At 43.6% G+C, this 17,078-nt stretch overlaps 2 protein-coding genes across 10 annotated transcripts in view; one reads left to right on the top strand and one right to left on the bottom strand.

Annotated features, from left to right (window-relative positions):
• Positions 1-17,078, top strand: part of LOC142601226 (uncharacterized) — a 409,261-nt gene that overhangs the window by 146,917 nt on the left and 245,266 nt on the right. The gene's annotated exons all lie outside the window — the stretch shown is intronic.
• MEIS1 (Meis homeobox 1) overlaps positions 1-17,078 on the bottom strand; it is a 212,431-nt gene that overhangs the window by 63,919 nt on the left and 131,434 nt on the right. The window lies entirely within an intron of this gene.

Genomic DNA, 17,078 nt, shown 5'->3' with positions numbered 1-17,078 from the left:
TATTTTCTCATGGCTGAATTACTCTGGAATAATTCTGCCAATGTATTAGGCATAAATAGCCTTTTATTTCGCATTGAGCAAATATGTTCTCTCTTTCTGCCTCTCACCTCCCCAAACAAAATCTATTTATTGGGATAAGGAAAACCCCACCCTTCAGTAAGGTCTGGGTACACATCTTGAGGGCCACACAGAAGCCTGGCTGCTTCATGCTCATGGCACTGTATTTTCAGACATTGCCTTCAGCAAGATGCATTTTGGAGTTAACTGGTAAGATTTGTTGCTTTTGATTGGAGTGGTCAGCCTGCATATTTGCAGATGAATATACAAATATCTTCGGGCACAAAGGAGGGGGAATGTATAGGTCAATGGTGGGAATGTTTGGCTTCGATTGCCAAAACCGAAAACATCCTCATCATACATCTACGTCTAAGTGAAGAGCAGCTCCACTAAAACCAGTCAAGTTGCCCTGAGATAAGCAAAACAAAATAATTAAAAAAAATTCACATCTCGGTCTTGCAGAAAATTGACCAATTTGGAAGGAACAGGTAAACAGTGTGTTCTTGGACAAGAGTCAGCACACTTTGGATGATGCAAACCTTTCCATTCAAGAGTTGAACTGGTTTTTGCGTCTGGTCACTTGAGGTCACATCGCAGAGCTCCGAGGCTCTGCAGAAGCCCTGCACACTTCCTCCCCATGACGTAGGTGGCTAAAGTGGCTATTAAAATCAGTTGTTATTCTGATGCCACCTGATTCTTAATTGCTAAAGAAATGAGGACTGAAACCACAGAAAGGACTTTCTGGCACTGGCTAAGGAAGTATCAATTTTTGAGGTCAGAATAACATCCCTTAAAAATATGAATCAGAGTGGTCCTTTCAGGCTGCATCTTGATAGACGCAAGCAAAATATTAGCAGACTATTTTGATGAAGACCAGGATAGTTTTGTAATATATATACAGACACACATTTAGATGTGCATAAAAAGGAAAGAAAATACTTGCAAATCTATATTCAAATTATCCTGTGACAGTCAAATAAATCCTGGTAAATACTATTTCCAGTTTTCACCGCCACTCTGAATGAGAGTCTCTTCTAATAAACTCATTGCATGTTGGGCAAAATGGAAACACATTTTTTTGACCGTTCGTGAACCGCCTGCTTCATCCGTACACAAGTTTTGCTACATGGCTGACCACTTACAACCTGGAGGCAAGCGTCTGTCTGAAGGCTGGGTCACCAAGGCTTCTCAGGCAGAAAAGGAAGTTTCCAATCACAGCCCTGCGCTCTTTCCCATCTTAATGCCGGAGCAATAATCACGGATGCCAAAACTGGCGATTCTCTTGAGACTGGAAAACGCTTTTACAAATATCTGTCAATTATCTGAACAGTCAACAACAATGCCAGCTTCTGAACCATTGCTAATCACGCTGCCATTTTCTATGCAAAGCAACTTTGAGTTTTGTCATGTATTTTAACCGCCTGACTGGCTTCACCTGTAATTCATGGTTTAGGCAGATGAGAAGGGAAGACAGAGATTTTCATCTATAATCACCAGTTGAAATTCAAAGTTCATCTAAAAAGCATTCTTACCTCTATTTAACAGTTTCTATGGAAAAGACTTTGACATGACAACATATTTGCAATGAATATGATCTCAGCAGTGACCTCAACAAGGAAAAATAGACCTGGAGAGGGTAATATGCTCTTGCCTATAAGACCACCTCTCACCAGCCCAGGAGGCTTTCTGCATATCCAAGGTTGCACATGAACCTCATGCAAGAGCATGCAAGGAGAGGCGGGTGCTGTACATGTTAGGTCAAAGACGACATGAGTTTCTACGCCCCACAGCACAGACAGAGAAATAAATAAGGAGGTTGAAGTCTCAAAGCTGTCAACAAACACGCCAGAAAGCCCAACTTTCCGAGGCGCTGCAGGGATCTGTGCAGGTTAGGACTCCTGTGGGGCAAGGAGAACAGCTCGCCAGGAAACCTCTGCCAGGACATCCCCGGAAGCACCTCACTCAGCTCCCTTCCCTGGATTTACCCTGGAGAGCCATCCCTCAAGATCCCAGATAAGGCACGCTGACAAGGCGCTGAATGAAAGCCTGCACTGCCACTGCCAGTAACCTGCCCACCCTCTGTGCCTGCAAACCTCCAGCACCATCCCCAGGCTTTCCACTAACAGCCTTGCAAAGAAACAAGCCCTGAATTTAATGTTTCTGGGGCACAACGGGGGCATGGTGCACAATCCAGAGATATTTTTTAGGACAGCATCCAAAGTGGACTTCAGTATGAAAATAAGAGTTCAATATTCTGCACAAAAATTATTAAAACACCCTCCACCTCATCTGCTAGTGAGGATTGCTACAAATATGACTACACATGAGCCTTTTTGAATGCCTATTAGTGTGCTTAAATGGATTGAATGTGCATCTTGTCAGTTTGGAGTGGAAGTAGGTTTCACTCTGGCTTTGCATTTAAAAGCAGACAAGGAAGGTACGTGGAGAGAGGTCCCAGCAGCTGCCATGCCAGCAGACAAAGGACCCCGCACCCAAACAGCACAACAAAGCAAAGCCCTGAGTTGTTTGAACGTGGCCATCAACACAGCAACAGATTTAATTTCAAGGCTTCGTTCATGGAGCCTTTCATCTCATGAAAGACCTCAATCCTGGTTAGTTGAAAGCTGAGCAAACCCTTGCTACCAAGTTTCACAGGCCAGTCTGTGAGGTTTTATATTTAAGTCCGCAGCTCTCAGAGTCACGTGAAAACCTTCCACCAAAACCACACACACACACACACACAGGTGAAGCAAGCAACCTCCCCATGGCAGAGAAAGCTTGAAACCTGGCTTCCTGAGGACTAGGCATGGGAATAAAGACACTGCCCTCCACCCCAAGTAATATTAAAAATATATATATCTTTTCTTCTAGGCACATCAAGATTTTTAAACACTTCAGATTACTGATACTGGTCTAAAGACAACAAGTTTCATGAGATGCCCAGGCCAGCGCGCTCAGGACCTGCAGAAGACGCAGCCTCACCCACACACACAACGCCCAAGCCCACTCCCCTCACCTTCAGTGGTACAAAACGCTTTATTCTGCTTCTCCACGCAGAGAAAACATTTCCTTGCTTAAGAAACAACAAGTTTTAGCACAGCTTCATCCCTCCTTACTCTAAGCATTTAAGCCAGATTGCCAAGCTAAGTGTCTGAGCGAGGCGATTAATCCTCCCCGAGTCCCTCCACAGTCAATGGAGAGAAACAGAAACTCTCCGTAGGGAAATTCAGGATTGAGATGACTACAAGAATATGCACGCTATTAGCTTTGAATACTGCACAGAACAGTAAAAACTTACAGGCAGTGAGGCTATCGCAAGGAAATGATGGCTAATGAGGGTTAAATATGCCCATCTCTGTTTCTAAACAAGATCTGGACTTCAGGGCCCCTTCTAAAATTACTCAGGATGGAAAGGCTGAATTTAGCTCCCATCCATCACCTTATCATGAGGATACAACCTCATGCTTCCTGCCACTGAGAATCTGGGAAAATACAAAATTCTACCTCTTATCATCAAATCAGAATTAATTACTTCTTCCTATTTTGCCTTACTTGAGGGGGAAAAAAAAAAAAAAAAAAAGCCCTCCTTGATAGACAGCTAAATTTATGTCTTACCAAACTGAATGTAAATGCAAGAAACAGGAAGCTTTTACTTGGAAACTGGAATTTCAAGCCCTCGGTGGCAAACAATGAACTGGAGAGATAAAGATGCAATGGCAATGGCAGGGGACAGACCTGCCAAATTTCCTGCCCACGCTGACTCAGGAGCATGTGTCCCACCATGATACGGACCGGCCACACCGCTTGCTTTTATTTTGGTAATTGGTATTTGTTCCTGTGAAAACCCCTAGAAAAACAAATCGGAAGATCGGACAACAGTAGACCTGCCATCTCTTATAGCCAAATCTTTTACTTAACACTTTAGCAAAAGATATAATCAGCGGATCTTTGTCCATTTATACAATTCTCTCTGCTGCAACGAGGATTGTATTACACTCTCCAGAACCCGCCAGATCAGAGCATCCAGCCTGCCCCATCACTTCAAGAGATTGATCTGATACTTGAAAGCACATTTGCTATTATCTACTCCAGCCCTTTGGAAATGACATTACACAGATACGGGGGGCAAGCAAATATTGCCGCTCTTTTATTATTCCTGCCGTTCCCTCGCTTGTAATATCTGAGAAGTTCCCAGGTCAATGGGATTACTTTATCTTCCTCCCCCTTCCTTTATCTCCTCCCTCACCCCACAGGTATCCGTGTCCAAATGGGACTCTTCGGCGGGGGGGTTTGCTTGGCTCGGGTCACTCGAAGGTCAAGCTTTTCACCACTTGCTAATGCAAAGCTTCCCCCCAGCCCTCCAAAGCTTCCCCCCAGCCCTCCGCAGCCCTCCGAAGCCAGGGGGGGCACCCCCTCCCCATGCGCCCCTCTCCTGGCCGCGGGTGCAGATGGAGAAGGCAAATGCTCCTCGGTGAAGCTGCGGAAGCAAAATCCTCCCCGTATGGAAACGGGAACGTGTTGTGTGTTTTTAAATAAACAAAGCAAAGGAGAGGCTCCTGGAAAAAAATCAGCTCAGCAGAGACTTTATTCCTGCACTAGACTTGAAGGATGGGAGGCTTAACTAGTTAGGAGCAACTCGGACTATATTTTTGCCTACCAGAACGAAGATCGATTTTTATTTAGATTGATTTTAAGATTTACATGCGAGAAATGGATACAATTGGATCAAATATATACTAAAACAAATTGTTGACTCCCATGAAAGCCAATAAAACCAAAACAAATTTCACAGATCTCATCTACCAGCATTTGAGATTTGTTTTATTTCATTATTTTGTATACATTTACAGAGCAGAAATTTTCTTAACTCTTTTCCACTTTTCTTTTAGTGAAACAATAAGGCTCTCTGCAGAATATTTTGTACTTGAATATTATCACCAGGATAGCATATGGCAAACTAGCAGCAGGCAGTTTATCTTCATCCTCTTTGTAAGCTAAAATTAGCACAATGCTTTTGCAACAGTGTATGATGTATTCAGACCAGTATGATATACCTAATAGAACTTCAGATCCATCCCTGGCTAAGCTCCACTATTCAAGTAAATTGATTATTAATTTTAAGTGAGTATTAATATGTTTAGCATCAAGTTGGCGTTTATCAACTTGAGAGGCGCTTTTAAGTTTAATGCTGTCTTTTCACCTACACCAACTGCAACAGTAAATAAAATTTGTATATTAGTAACACACAGAATTTCAATTCATCCGTATGAGGCAATTCTAATTTATATTAAAACATTATATATGGAAAGCCATGCTGCAAAGTTGCATAATTGTGCATACCCTGTTTTTCAGTGATACGATGTAATTAATCGTGGTGTTTTAGAGCTGATACACCCATGTAATGACTTACATGCTGCTCCTGCTGCAGCCCGCATTCCTGCAAACTGTTAGCTGGTTACTTTATTGGCATTAAATTCAACCAAGTCACCAACTTCACTGGCACGAAATTCAACCAAGTCACCAACTTTACTCAGATTAAATTCAACCAAGTCACCAACTTCACATTTCCCAACGATGTGGCTACGCCAGCCCTCTCTGCTCACCAGTCTGCCGTTCAACCTGGGAAATGATGGCCACCTCAGGGGTTTTTTAGCTGGATTAAATCTACGGTGAGACACTAATGTTAGCACCATTTGCTAATTTGTTCCTTGTAGCTGTAACGCCAAGAAACTTTGCACAATGCTCTTTCTAAAGGAAATACGAAAGGTCTTGGAAAAAACCACTGTACCTCACAAGGGTGGTTGTTTCACCATTCTTGCCAGTTTCACAGCATAAAAATGCATAATAGTGGGAGGTAGTCACATCCAAGCATGGACACTAACACACACAAACTATAAATATTTATACACTGACATTCAGAAGATTTTGTGGCTCAGTCTGCTCACCAACTGAGAAAACAGCCCTCTGCTTTATCTCCAGCCCATCACAAAACTACAACATGGGACCAAGTCTGCCTGATAGTTATACTGAAATAACATCACCACGATGCGTGCTTTTACACAGCCAGCCTCACGCAGAATTCACATGGGTTGCTCCAGACAGGTACAGAAAAAAAGAAAATAAGCAGAATCCTGTGCCAAAGCCTCTCCTAGGGCATCCTCACTGCCACAGCCAGGGACAGGAGAGGATAAATAGGAGATACTTTACTAAGGGAGGAGTACGGCATGAGCATAGCATTTCAACCCCACCTCGTTGCCTCTTTTCCATCCACTGCAATTTGCCTGCATCTTATCCCCTACTCTTTAGCAAGGGGCTGCCACACTCTGATGTTACAGTGCCCTGAAAGAAACTTAAGCACAATTTTAAATGATGACGCTTTACTTCAAGCGGTTCGGTTCACATTGACCACATTATCTCCTTCTCCTGCTTTACGACGGCAGTCGATGCAGAAGTGTGCGTGCTAAAACCCAGGAGCACCACGGTGGGGTTTCTCCCTTGGTGCGGTGCCAGGGAGGGAGCAGATCCTCTTGGCCAGGCAGTGAGAGCAACAAAAGGTTCTCCACCCTACAAGCCGTGCTTCCATGACCTTCACTTGCTGACCAGACAGAGCTAAGATATGCCTTCTTCTGAAGTCCATCAGGACACTACAGACTCCAGAATATTTTTAGCATGCGTCCATGTGACCTAACTGCTATTCAGAGAGCTGGCGGAAGATTTAAGAATCAGTTAGGTTATGCCCACCATCTTTAGCTCTTTTCTGAGGACATAACTGGAGCCTCCTAGAAGGTCTTCTCCTGCCCTTCTGCAAAGGATGAATTTACAGCCCTGAGACGACACACAGTATCAGGGTTGCAAGGGCCATCGCTCTCCTGTGGCGCAGGATCAGCCACGGAAAAACAAAGTTGAAAAGGCTGCCTCTATTACATTTTTATTTACTTATGTGATGGTTCTTCTTTTCAACACCTCCGCATTATGCTTCTGCAAAGAGCAATCACAAAAAACTGCCTGCAAACTCTGTATGCGATTTTCAAAGCTCACGAGGAAGAAAAGAAAATAATTCAAAACAATAATATATCTCATCTGTGGCTATTAAACACCAGAGAAACCACCTGGCAATGAGGAAGTTCCCAAGCGGCAAAGTGCCGGCGGGTGGCAGAGGGCCCTGGGGAGATGGCGCTTGGCCTGAGGTGACACTGCTCCCATGGCACGGCATGGTCCGGCCAGGCTCTCCCGTGTCCTTTCCCAGCTCCCGAGCCCTACCAGCAAAACCTCGAGCATTCCAAAGGCAAGATGCAAAGGCTACATGGAGGAGGCATTATGGCTAAGGAGACAAGCCAGAGAGCTAGAAGGTTTTACCAACGACACCCTCATTCAAAGACCCGCCAAGAGCAGCGTCACAGCCCTGCGATCCCCCACCAGCTCAGGGAGAAGAGACATCGGGCCTCTCCTCTGGTACTTCGCGTGGCACCGACCACTGGTTCACCAGGCCAGCGAGAAGCAGTCCCTGATGAATTATACAGCGGCAGGCGGCTCCGTCGTTGCCAAAAGCCGCAGGGGCTGCCCCGATCACCCAGGGAAGGTCCCCATCTCATTCATGAATTTAAAAAAAAAAATAATAACGAAAGCCCATGTGCATCAATGTGCTTAGAAAAAATGATGTCAGCATCTTAGAGCGTTGATCCTATTAATTAATCCCTTGAAGAATGCCCCCTCGCCCACAAACATATAATGTAATGCCGCCTTAATCTTACCTAAAAAAAAATACAATGAAATAAGATTACTAGTCTGACTCTGCTAACTGCTACAGCACTGCTTAATCCTGTATTTCAGTGCTTTAACAAGCTCCTACAATACTGTACAGAGTTTATCAGAGCAGTTGCCGAGACAAGAAGGACTTATGTTTTAAACAATATAATTCCACGGTCTTTTGTGCTCTCTACGCGTTATGTTTATACAACGACTTTCATCCCGGAAGATCTCAAAGCCTATTGCCTGTTCCTGTTTCCACTGAAGTCTTCCTTTCAGTTTTCATATTGGAGCAGGATTAGAAATGAAGAAGAAATATGTGTATATGTGTATATATATATATGGGAGGGGGTTAGTAGTAGCAAGACCTGATGAGACAGGAGGCTGATCCCTCCCATTCCCCAAATGCGGCCGGGATGGGTGACACCAAGCTGGCCCCCTCCTCTCAAAAAACAGCAAGGGAACCCACCTGGGTCCCTGCACAAAAAAGCGGGTGCGAGCAAGACCTACCAAAGTATTGTCCCTCCATCCCTGCAATAACTTTGTCTTCATCCCCAGGCCAGCCTCCCACCGGCACGGCCCCGCTCTGGCAACATGTGCCACAGCCACGCATTTCCCCATCTTCGCTGGTTATAGAGATATTAAGCTTCCCATGGAATAGGAAAAGAAAGCTCTGCTCCCTCCCTGTAATTATCAAATCAACCCGAAAATGAGGAAGAATTGAGAATCCTCATTATAGCACATCATAAAACACGGCGAGGTCTTGCGCTTGCTGTGTGTTATTGGCACAGTCTGCCAACAAAACTTTACAAAGAGCGCAGGAATTCATGTTTGCAGAGATATTAAAGTCATAAAAGGGAAAATTTGTATTTTATTTTCCCACAGCCTAAATGAAGGTGAACCAAGCAAATTTGGCAAAGAGCTCTCGTCAGATGCCATTTCCCACAGCAGCGTGGTATTTTCCTCTGGGAATAAAACATTTTCCCTCAACTACTGTTTATAACTCTTATCAGTTCAACAGCAATAGAGCCATCAAGTCCAATATCTCGTGGAAAAAAGTCAAGGTCAACAAGTACTTGCATTTTCGTTTATCTTTAGCTGCAATTGCTACTGACATTCAATTGGGTAATAAACATGAGGACTGTCAAATGCTCTCAGCAAACAGGTGATCCAAAAGCTATCAGAGAGAAAGAGGCTACCGCCAGGTAATCAAACAATTCTGTTGCAACAATTATGATTTGAGTGCATTCATTTACAGAAGAAATCACCTGTCAAATTTGAATGAATAGCGTCAAACCATTCCCACCACTGGGGTAATAAGGGCGAGAAAATACAAACTATGGCTACTTTCTTCCCCAAAAGAGCATGCCAGCATTAGCAAGAGCCATCAAAACCAGCGTAAATAAAAAAATCCAGTATCTCATCTCCTGAACTGAATTTAAAAAAAATAAATATTTTAACATAAAAACCAGAGGAGATCAGTCCAAGTAGCCCGATCTCGTGTCGGTCTCTCCCAGGAGCAATAACGGTGTTTAGGAAACCCATACAGCAAGGGGGGGCGACGCAGAAGCGGCTGTGCCATGGCTCTGACAATCAGCACTTGGGCAGCTTCCTGAGCCAGTGGTTCCATCTGGAGTGGGGTTTTTAATAGCTACAGAAGGACCTATTTTTCCACGAATTGGTCTAATCTCTTTTTGTCCCCTGCTGACCTCCACAGCACACTGTGGCAATAAATTTAACCCAACACGTAAAACCATTTTTGTTTGCTTTAAACCTGCTAACGCTCTGGAAAGCTCTTGTGTCATGAGACTTGGTGAACACACACCCTCAGTTCTTGCACCATGGGACAAGCACCTGCTTTCTCCATACACGACTAATTATTTTAAAGGCTTCTCTTCCAGCCTTAGTCATCTTTATTTTCTTCTCCTCCCAGCATTTCAGGTGAGAGGTAGGAAAATGGTTGAGGCCAAGCAGCCTGATGACGCACCCTGTTGCATCACTAATCCAGAAACATTGCGTGTTTACGGGTTTATACTCAATGTGAAAAAATGTTTCTCAAAAGTGGAGGCCATCTCAGGAACACAAATGTGCTTTTTTTAACCTCCAATTTAAAGAGGTCAGTGACACACACCTGAAAGTCGCACTCTGCCTACATCAGATAGTCAAAGGCTCAGCTGAAGCCACCACGACCTCGAGAGGTAAATGAGGATCGGGCTGATGCCTTCAAGATGGAAAGCATATGGGCCACATGGGAAACTCATTGGTTTCAATGAGCTACTGCTACCAAAAGGAGCATGCCTTTTGGCAGGATGTGCGGGGGGGGGGGGAACCCACTAGAATAAAAGCATCAATTTTTCTAAATCAAATCATATCAGTGATCTTCAAAACACAAGATTCGGGTACTGCTAAAAAGGAGTATCTTGGACACCAAAAACTTCAAACCTATTTCTACAACTACTTGCAACCAAACCTCTCTCCGCCCCATCCAAGGAGGAACGCAAGATGCCCTTCAGTCCTACACCTGAGTTTTTTTAGGCAACAGCCCAAGACGTGATTTAGCGATGTGGTATTTTCCACCGCTGTTCCCTGTTCAGTGTATTCAAGAGCTCATCCTCAGTAACACACCCAGGGCCATGCAGACACGCTTTGGGGCCTGCAAAAGCCCTGCACTGCTGATGGGATGCTCGGGTCAGGGCCACGTTCTTACATATACATCTATGTATACATAGACTTGCATACGGTCACACAGATGTTTAATGGGATAGACATTGCTAAGTTTAGAAAAACTTGCCAAGAAAAAGAAAGAAAAAAAAAAAGGGACTCCAGCACATGAATTTCGCTGCTTGATCACAGACGGGCCAAGAAGTCAGGAATATTTGTATTTCCATAGCCACTTTAAAGGTAAACAGTTCCCAAAGTCTTTTTCCCTTCTTTCGCTCTGCCAACGACCGGCAATAGCTTCAGCCTGAGGGATCTGCCTCCTGACGTGATCACCTCGCTGCTCCTCTCCTGGCTGGAAGCTTTTCCTAAGCAAAGACTGAAAGTCACATTAAACCGTGCTAAAATGGTTGTGCTGGTTTCGTACTGCTTATTATCTCTGGGGGCTGACCTGAAAAACAAGTTGGTACTTAGATGGAGAAATTCAAGTTTTCCCTGAAAGGCAAATGGGAGGAAGGAAGGTTTTTTTACAAGGAAAAGAATTCGTTTACAACTGCATTACCCACAATTTAGGCAAAACAAGCAACATTTATAAGTATTTAAGTTAGCTTTGCCAAATCAAAAAGAAAAATGCCTGGTAATAACAGACGTTCGGAGCTAATGCGAACGATTAAAATAAATCCTGACACCGGGAATGGATTGATGCTCGAATCATGACAGACACCCGCTTCCAAGTGAGGACTCTCTCCCATGCACCATACTGGAAGCATAACCCTGCCTAGCTGAGGCATGGAGGCTTAATGCTGCCGAAATCTAACTTTAACAGCTGAATCAGGCTGATGAGACCAAAAAAAAAAAAAAAAAAACCAAAAAAACCTCCAACCAGAAGGAGAAAAAAAAAAAAAAAAGCAGTTTCACGCCCTCCGGCTTTAGAGCAGAATGATAAATTGACATCGTGTTGTTATGAGCATAATCCTCAACTACTCAATCACTGTTAAAAAATAAAACATGATTCTGGGGAGATAAAAATAATTAATGCTGGTGCTGCTGAAGAATATGCACCTACATGAAGAGTTTCAAATAAATACGGGGTTGTTTTAAATCTTGTATCTCCGCGTCAGAGGAAGCGGCACAGGTGCTCACGCTGATTTAAAGCGAACCGAGCGCTGCCCACTTGATGGAAAAGCAAGAAAAGAAAAGGGGATGGCAGAGCCTCGGCAAGAAAACTGATACTGCTCCATTTCCAAACAAGCCTATTACGCTTAATTCGGGATTCACAATACATAAAGCACCAGAAAAAATACCGGGAGCAGCCCCTGTTGACTAATGCCCTGTCTTTTCCAATCGAGGGTCACATCCAGTCTAACCGATCGCATGATAATGGCATCAGAAAAGGTCAATCAAAGACAAGCCGAAGCTTCCACTGCCTGGCTGACCTTCGGAGCTTGTGACAAATTGCTATCAGTCAATGTCAACTAATGACAGCGGCTCTTTGGCTAATCAATTGTTCTAAAAATGATCAAGAAAACTACTCGCAGGACAGCTCATTTTCACATCAATGCCTGTGAAGTATGAAAAGCTCATTTTTTTTGAGTTTTTAATAAGCTCATAAGTAAAGCAGTTACTTGGTAACAGGGGTCACCTTAGTGAAAAGACAGAACCTTTGTCTGCCTTTTACATATTCTTTTATTACCATATTATAGTAAAAATATGCCATGCCATTACTATGCCAGAGGGCTACATAATAAAGTAGGTAATACTTCATACTTTTTTTTTTTTTTTTTGAGATAAATACTTCTGTGGTTTAGGGGCCTCTGTTTGGATGTAAATAATTGTCGATATACTCTCCGCGTATTTAAATGCAAAGCAATCACCATCGGCACGCAGGTGACGTGCCTGCTCATTACTCACCCAAACTTCACGTGACAGAGCTGGTAGCAAAAGCAATGCTGCAAAATCCAGCGGCGCTGCTGGGAAGTTAAAGTCTAACAGCAGCTATTTTGTTCTTAAACCCACCCACCCCATGCGAGCGCAACTTATTCCGACTATTTCCGACAAAATTCACATTCAGTAGGAAAACCGCATGCTCCGAAACCCCCAAAGCCCTGCAAAAGCAAACAGACGTTTCCGCCTTGGAAGGATTCTGCGTGTAAAAGCCAACGTGGAAACACACACAGGCTTGGGCTGTGGGACATATATCACGGCTCTCCCAGTATAGCAAAGGAGAGGCCGCAGGCAGGAGATCTGTCCATCCCTTCATCGTACCTGCCTCTCCCAGCATCGTCGTCGGCCACTTCTCAAAGCCTCACAGCCGGACCATGCTCTGATCTGCATTCATGCATTAAATATTACCAAAACAACAAATCCACACTGGTCTAAGGCTCGAGAAATGCAGGCACAATTACGCTTTGCTCTTCCATAAGGAGAGCGTTAGACAAAGTACATCGCAGGGCATCGAGCCACCAGAAACCGCTTGTGAAGACGCCGCGTTGAGAGGGAACAAGGAGCCATCGTTCAAGCACGGCACCGCTTTTTTCACTCGGGTTTACCTCTTTACTTGGGTGACTCCCGCCCACAGCACCTGTACTGCCGAAAAGGACTGACCCCAAGGAAAACACCCCTCGCCAACCCAACCGCCCCCAAAGCAATCCCCTGCCTCGCTACGGAGAAGGTGGCAGTGGGGGGAAAAGCGCTAAACAAGAAACATTAAAACTTTTGTTTTCGACGGAGAAACTGCGAAGTGACAGCAGTTTCAGGTTACACCCTAAACCTGCCTTGCTATGGTAGTTTTTCAAATTAAAATATCTTCTGTGGCCTCAGCCACTCTCGAGCCGTCCATAGGCAAGAAAGAAAGGAGGCAGGGCAACACTTAAGCTCAGCCATAATTGGAAGTATGTGAAAAATGAAGTGTCAGTTCGGTCAATAAAGGGCAAAGGTGAAGGGGAACTGCAGCCCAAACTCGGTGCGAAATGTGCTCATTAAGACACCCAATCCGCGGGCTCCTGCCCACCTATCCCATTAGTCATCAGCCATCTGACCGCTTCAAATGCCTTGCCTCCCCGCTCTTATTACTTTTCTTCTCCCATGTTAAAAAAAAAAAAAAAAGAAAAAAAAAAAAAAAAGGCGAGCTGGTATATAAATCCTTGCTCAGTCATCTGGAACATAATGTGGCCCTTCTCTCCCCCTCTGCCCGGCTCTGCCGCCTGCCTTCGCAGCCTCCAAACAACCGCCTTGAGATTCCCGGCAATAATAAACGCGATTGCCTTTTTGCCTATAGGTTGCCCAAACTCCTACAAAAGCCTGAGAAAAAAAACCACTGCAGCCATTGATACATTTTTATAAAGAAATATTGCCGCTTTCTACTCCTGGCTTGAAAGAGCAACAATTATTTGGAGGTTAAAAAAATGTTTTGAACCCAGGCTGAGGCTTGCACAAAAAAAATGGGAGAGGAACAATACACACAAATAGGAGACACTGATGGAGTTATTTTCTTTTTCTTTTAGGCCGTGTAGGAGAGCTAAACATGGGAATTAAAGAGCCCCACTCTGGATTAAAAGTGACTGTACCAGGGCTTTGTTCAGCATCCTCCTGGCCTGACTATTTCAAAACCAAACAAAATAGATTTGTTAATACCCCAAACAGGATTCTTTTTTTTTAAAGTTAGAATACGCCGTAAGATAAAAAAGCGTTGCCGTGAGCTTAGCATCACCCGTCTGTACATAAGAACTTGCTGCTTTTTTTTTTTTTTTTTTTGATAGAATATAGCAAGTTACTTTTTCACTGTGGAAATTCAGATCTCTTTAAGCCATTTGGAGACGGACCTCCAAAGGCCCTTCACGATAAGTTCAGAGCAATGGGAAAACAGCCCATGAAACTTTTTCATAATATTATTCTGCATTCCTGTACTATAACTATCCTCTACGATGACACAATACCGGGCCTTTATAAGAGGTTGTGTCAATGTGCTATGCAATAACATATCCTGCTGTTCAGTGGCACGAGACCCCAGAACAGCTCCCTAGCAGTTAAATATGGATTTCTACAATAAATTGAAGCAGCTGGGAGTCATTACTATTTAAAAAGTAAATAAATTTACATGTTAGAAAAGACTTTAAAATGTTTAGAGGAAAGAGCATCTCTCCTCTTTTCAAAGGTAATCGTTCGAGGTGTGTCATGCATAGGGACATAAATAGGTTAAAAATGCACTTTGTGGGGATTAAAAGCAGTGAGGAATCAGGTACAGAAGAAAAATTTCCAAAAAGTCCAAAAATAGACCTTAATGTAGTCTGGGTTAAAGACTAAGGGAGAAAACTCTTGTTAAGGGACTTAAGCTTTCCAGTCTGTATGCCTCATTTAAAATGCAAAACTCACACTCACATCCTTGTGATACCTTCAGCCAGGTTGGAAACCTGGCCCAGAAGGTGCTTTTACCTACCCCAGCAAGGGAAGTAGGTTGTGGGAACAACCTAAAATTAGACAGTTTTAGAGGGTTATATTTCTGGTGATTAGATTTGTGGGTTTTTTTAAATGGCAAATGCGCTCTTGACAGATGGAACCAAAAGGAACTTTTACAAACTCCTAAAAATAGGGAAGCCCGTAATATACTGCCTATATGTCACGCAACACGTGCATCTCGAGTTAACTGCCGTGCTCGCGAGCAGGGACGTGCGGGTCCCCAGCCTTCCTTTCGCTGCCACCCCTCCGCAGCACCCAGCTGCTGCGGCAGTGCCATCCCGCCTGCTTCTGCTGCCAAGAAAAGCGTCCGGCAGAGACAAAACTGTAAGTTTGACCACAGCGTTGCCGCTCCTCACATCAAGCCTCAGTTGAAAAGCCTCCAAATAGCGGCATTTTGAACTTAAATGCAGCTGGAGAGAGACAGGGCATTTGCTATCCTTTTTTTTCTCTTCCCTTTTGGTCATTCAGGATCATGGTTTTTTGACTTCTTCCCCGCACAGGAAGGCTAAAACCACGCTTTTTTTTGCGCAAAATGTACAGGCAGGTGTGGGTGCGCTTACACAACTGAGCTTCCCCCAGAGAAGAGCAAACAAAGCAGAAAGCAAGGCTCAGCGAGACCACCGCTACCATCCCCGCATCCCCATTCCTCAAAAAAATGCTATTCCCATAGGTGGCAAGTGGCCTGAAGGCAAGTCTTGTTAACGGAGACCCTCTGGACAGGGTCTCCTTTCCAAAACTCCTTTCCTAAACTTGACCTGAGAGCTCCAGTTAGCAAATTCCCGCTTTTTTGCGTTTTTTTTAAAGTCTTAGCGCAACAAGCCTTCTTCACAAAACTCATCTATCAAGTGCTGGCAGCAATTCCAGGCTCAATAAACCGTACTCTAGGATTTTGATAAAAGTTTCAGAACCGGCTAAAGCATCACTGACAAGTCTTTCTGTGGGTCATTAATAGGACTCAAGCTCTAAAATCACTATTGCCTTCCAAAAACCCTTCCTGACCGAGGTCACAGCACGCACCTTGCTAGGAGCAGACCAGGATGGCAACGATAAAACATCAGATACAGCTGTTGCTCCAGACTAATAAAACCCCACATTTAGGAGAAAACGAAGCCTGAAAAGATTAAAAAGTACACCAGGAACTGAGTGCCTTGATTTCCAAAGGGCCCAAGAGGTTTAGGAGCATGCTGGCAAGCCTCCCTGCAGATGTCTTGTCCACGCACATATATATATATACACACACATAAACACGCAATACATCCGCCTAAGAAAAGAACAGCCCTATCCAAGTACGAAAGCTCCCTCCGAACATCATGTTTTAGTTCAAAGCGTATTTCTGCAGCAGTTTTCACCCTTAAAAAACCTGGGGATTTAAAGTTTGCTCCAAAAGCAAGGGGCTCTAATGAAGATGTTGACACCACTTTGACTATAGCATTGTGAACAGCACCACTAGAATATATATGTACACATACTTGAAAGAAAAAAGGCCCCCTGAATTTATGTTGCATATCATTTTCCAGTAAAAGTCAGAGGTCAGAAGGTTACCAGTTTCTGCCTCAGCTCTGCAACAGTTTACTATTCCAGGCCCCATTTTTACTAGGCTATACTTTGGATGAAGTCAGCAACTTTTCTTTAAACAATAAAGTGTCTCAAATACTTAAAATTCTATAAAGAGATGTTATTCACCATGTACGTTAGGTCCATGCGTATAAAAAATTAAAATATACTGGGTTAGTTTAAAAACTAATCTTGTTAAATGCAGACTTTGCAATGCTAATCAGTGCTGCTCAACCTTTTTTTGGAAACACAATTCCTTTGTTGTCTAACAGCACTTGAATGAAACATGATCATAAAACCAGATTTAAAAGTATATACCTATTGTGAGTTCAGAGTCAACTTCAATAAAGCGCTCTCTTTTATATTCAGATTAAGGATCCTTTTTAAATTTTAATTGCATTAAATTAACACTAAATCCACTGCAGTTGGTCTCTTCAGAAAAAGTATGAAGCATTTAAAGAGCTTCTCAGAAAACCCCAGAATTTCAGCTTTTTAGACTTCGGAGCTTCTGAAACAGCACTAATTATTTGTAGTATGTCCCACTTCAATTGCACCAAGCTCATTTCATACTCGTCCTGCTAAATCAGTTACTCTGTTTGGCTTGGCAC

This window comes from Balearica regulorum, chromosome 3, assembly GCF_011004875.1.
Source record: "Balearica regulorum gibbericeps isolate bBalReg1 chromosome 3, bBalReg1.pri, whole genome shotgun sequence".
In the NCBI taxonomy this organism is placed as follows: Eukaryota; Metazoa; Chordata; class Aves; order Gruiformes; family Gruidae; genus Balearica; species Balearica regulorum.
Note: the sequence above shows the minus strand (reverse complement) of the source record. Positions and strands in the feature narration are given on the sequence as shown.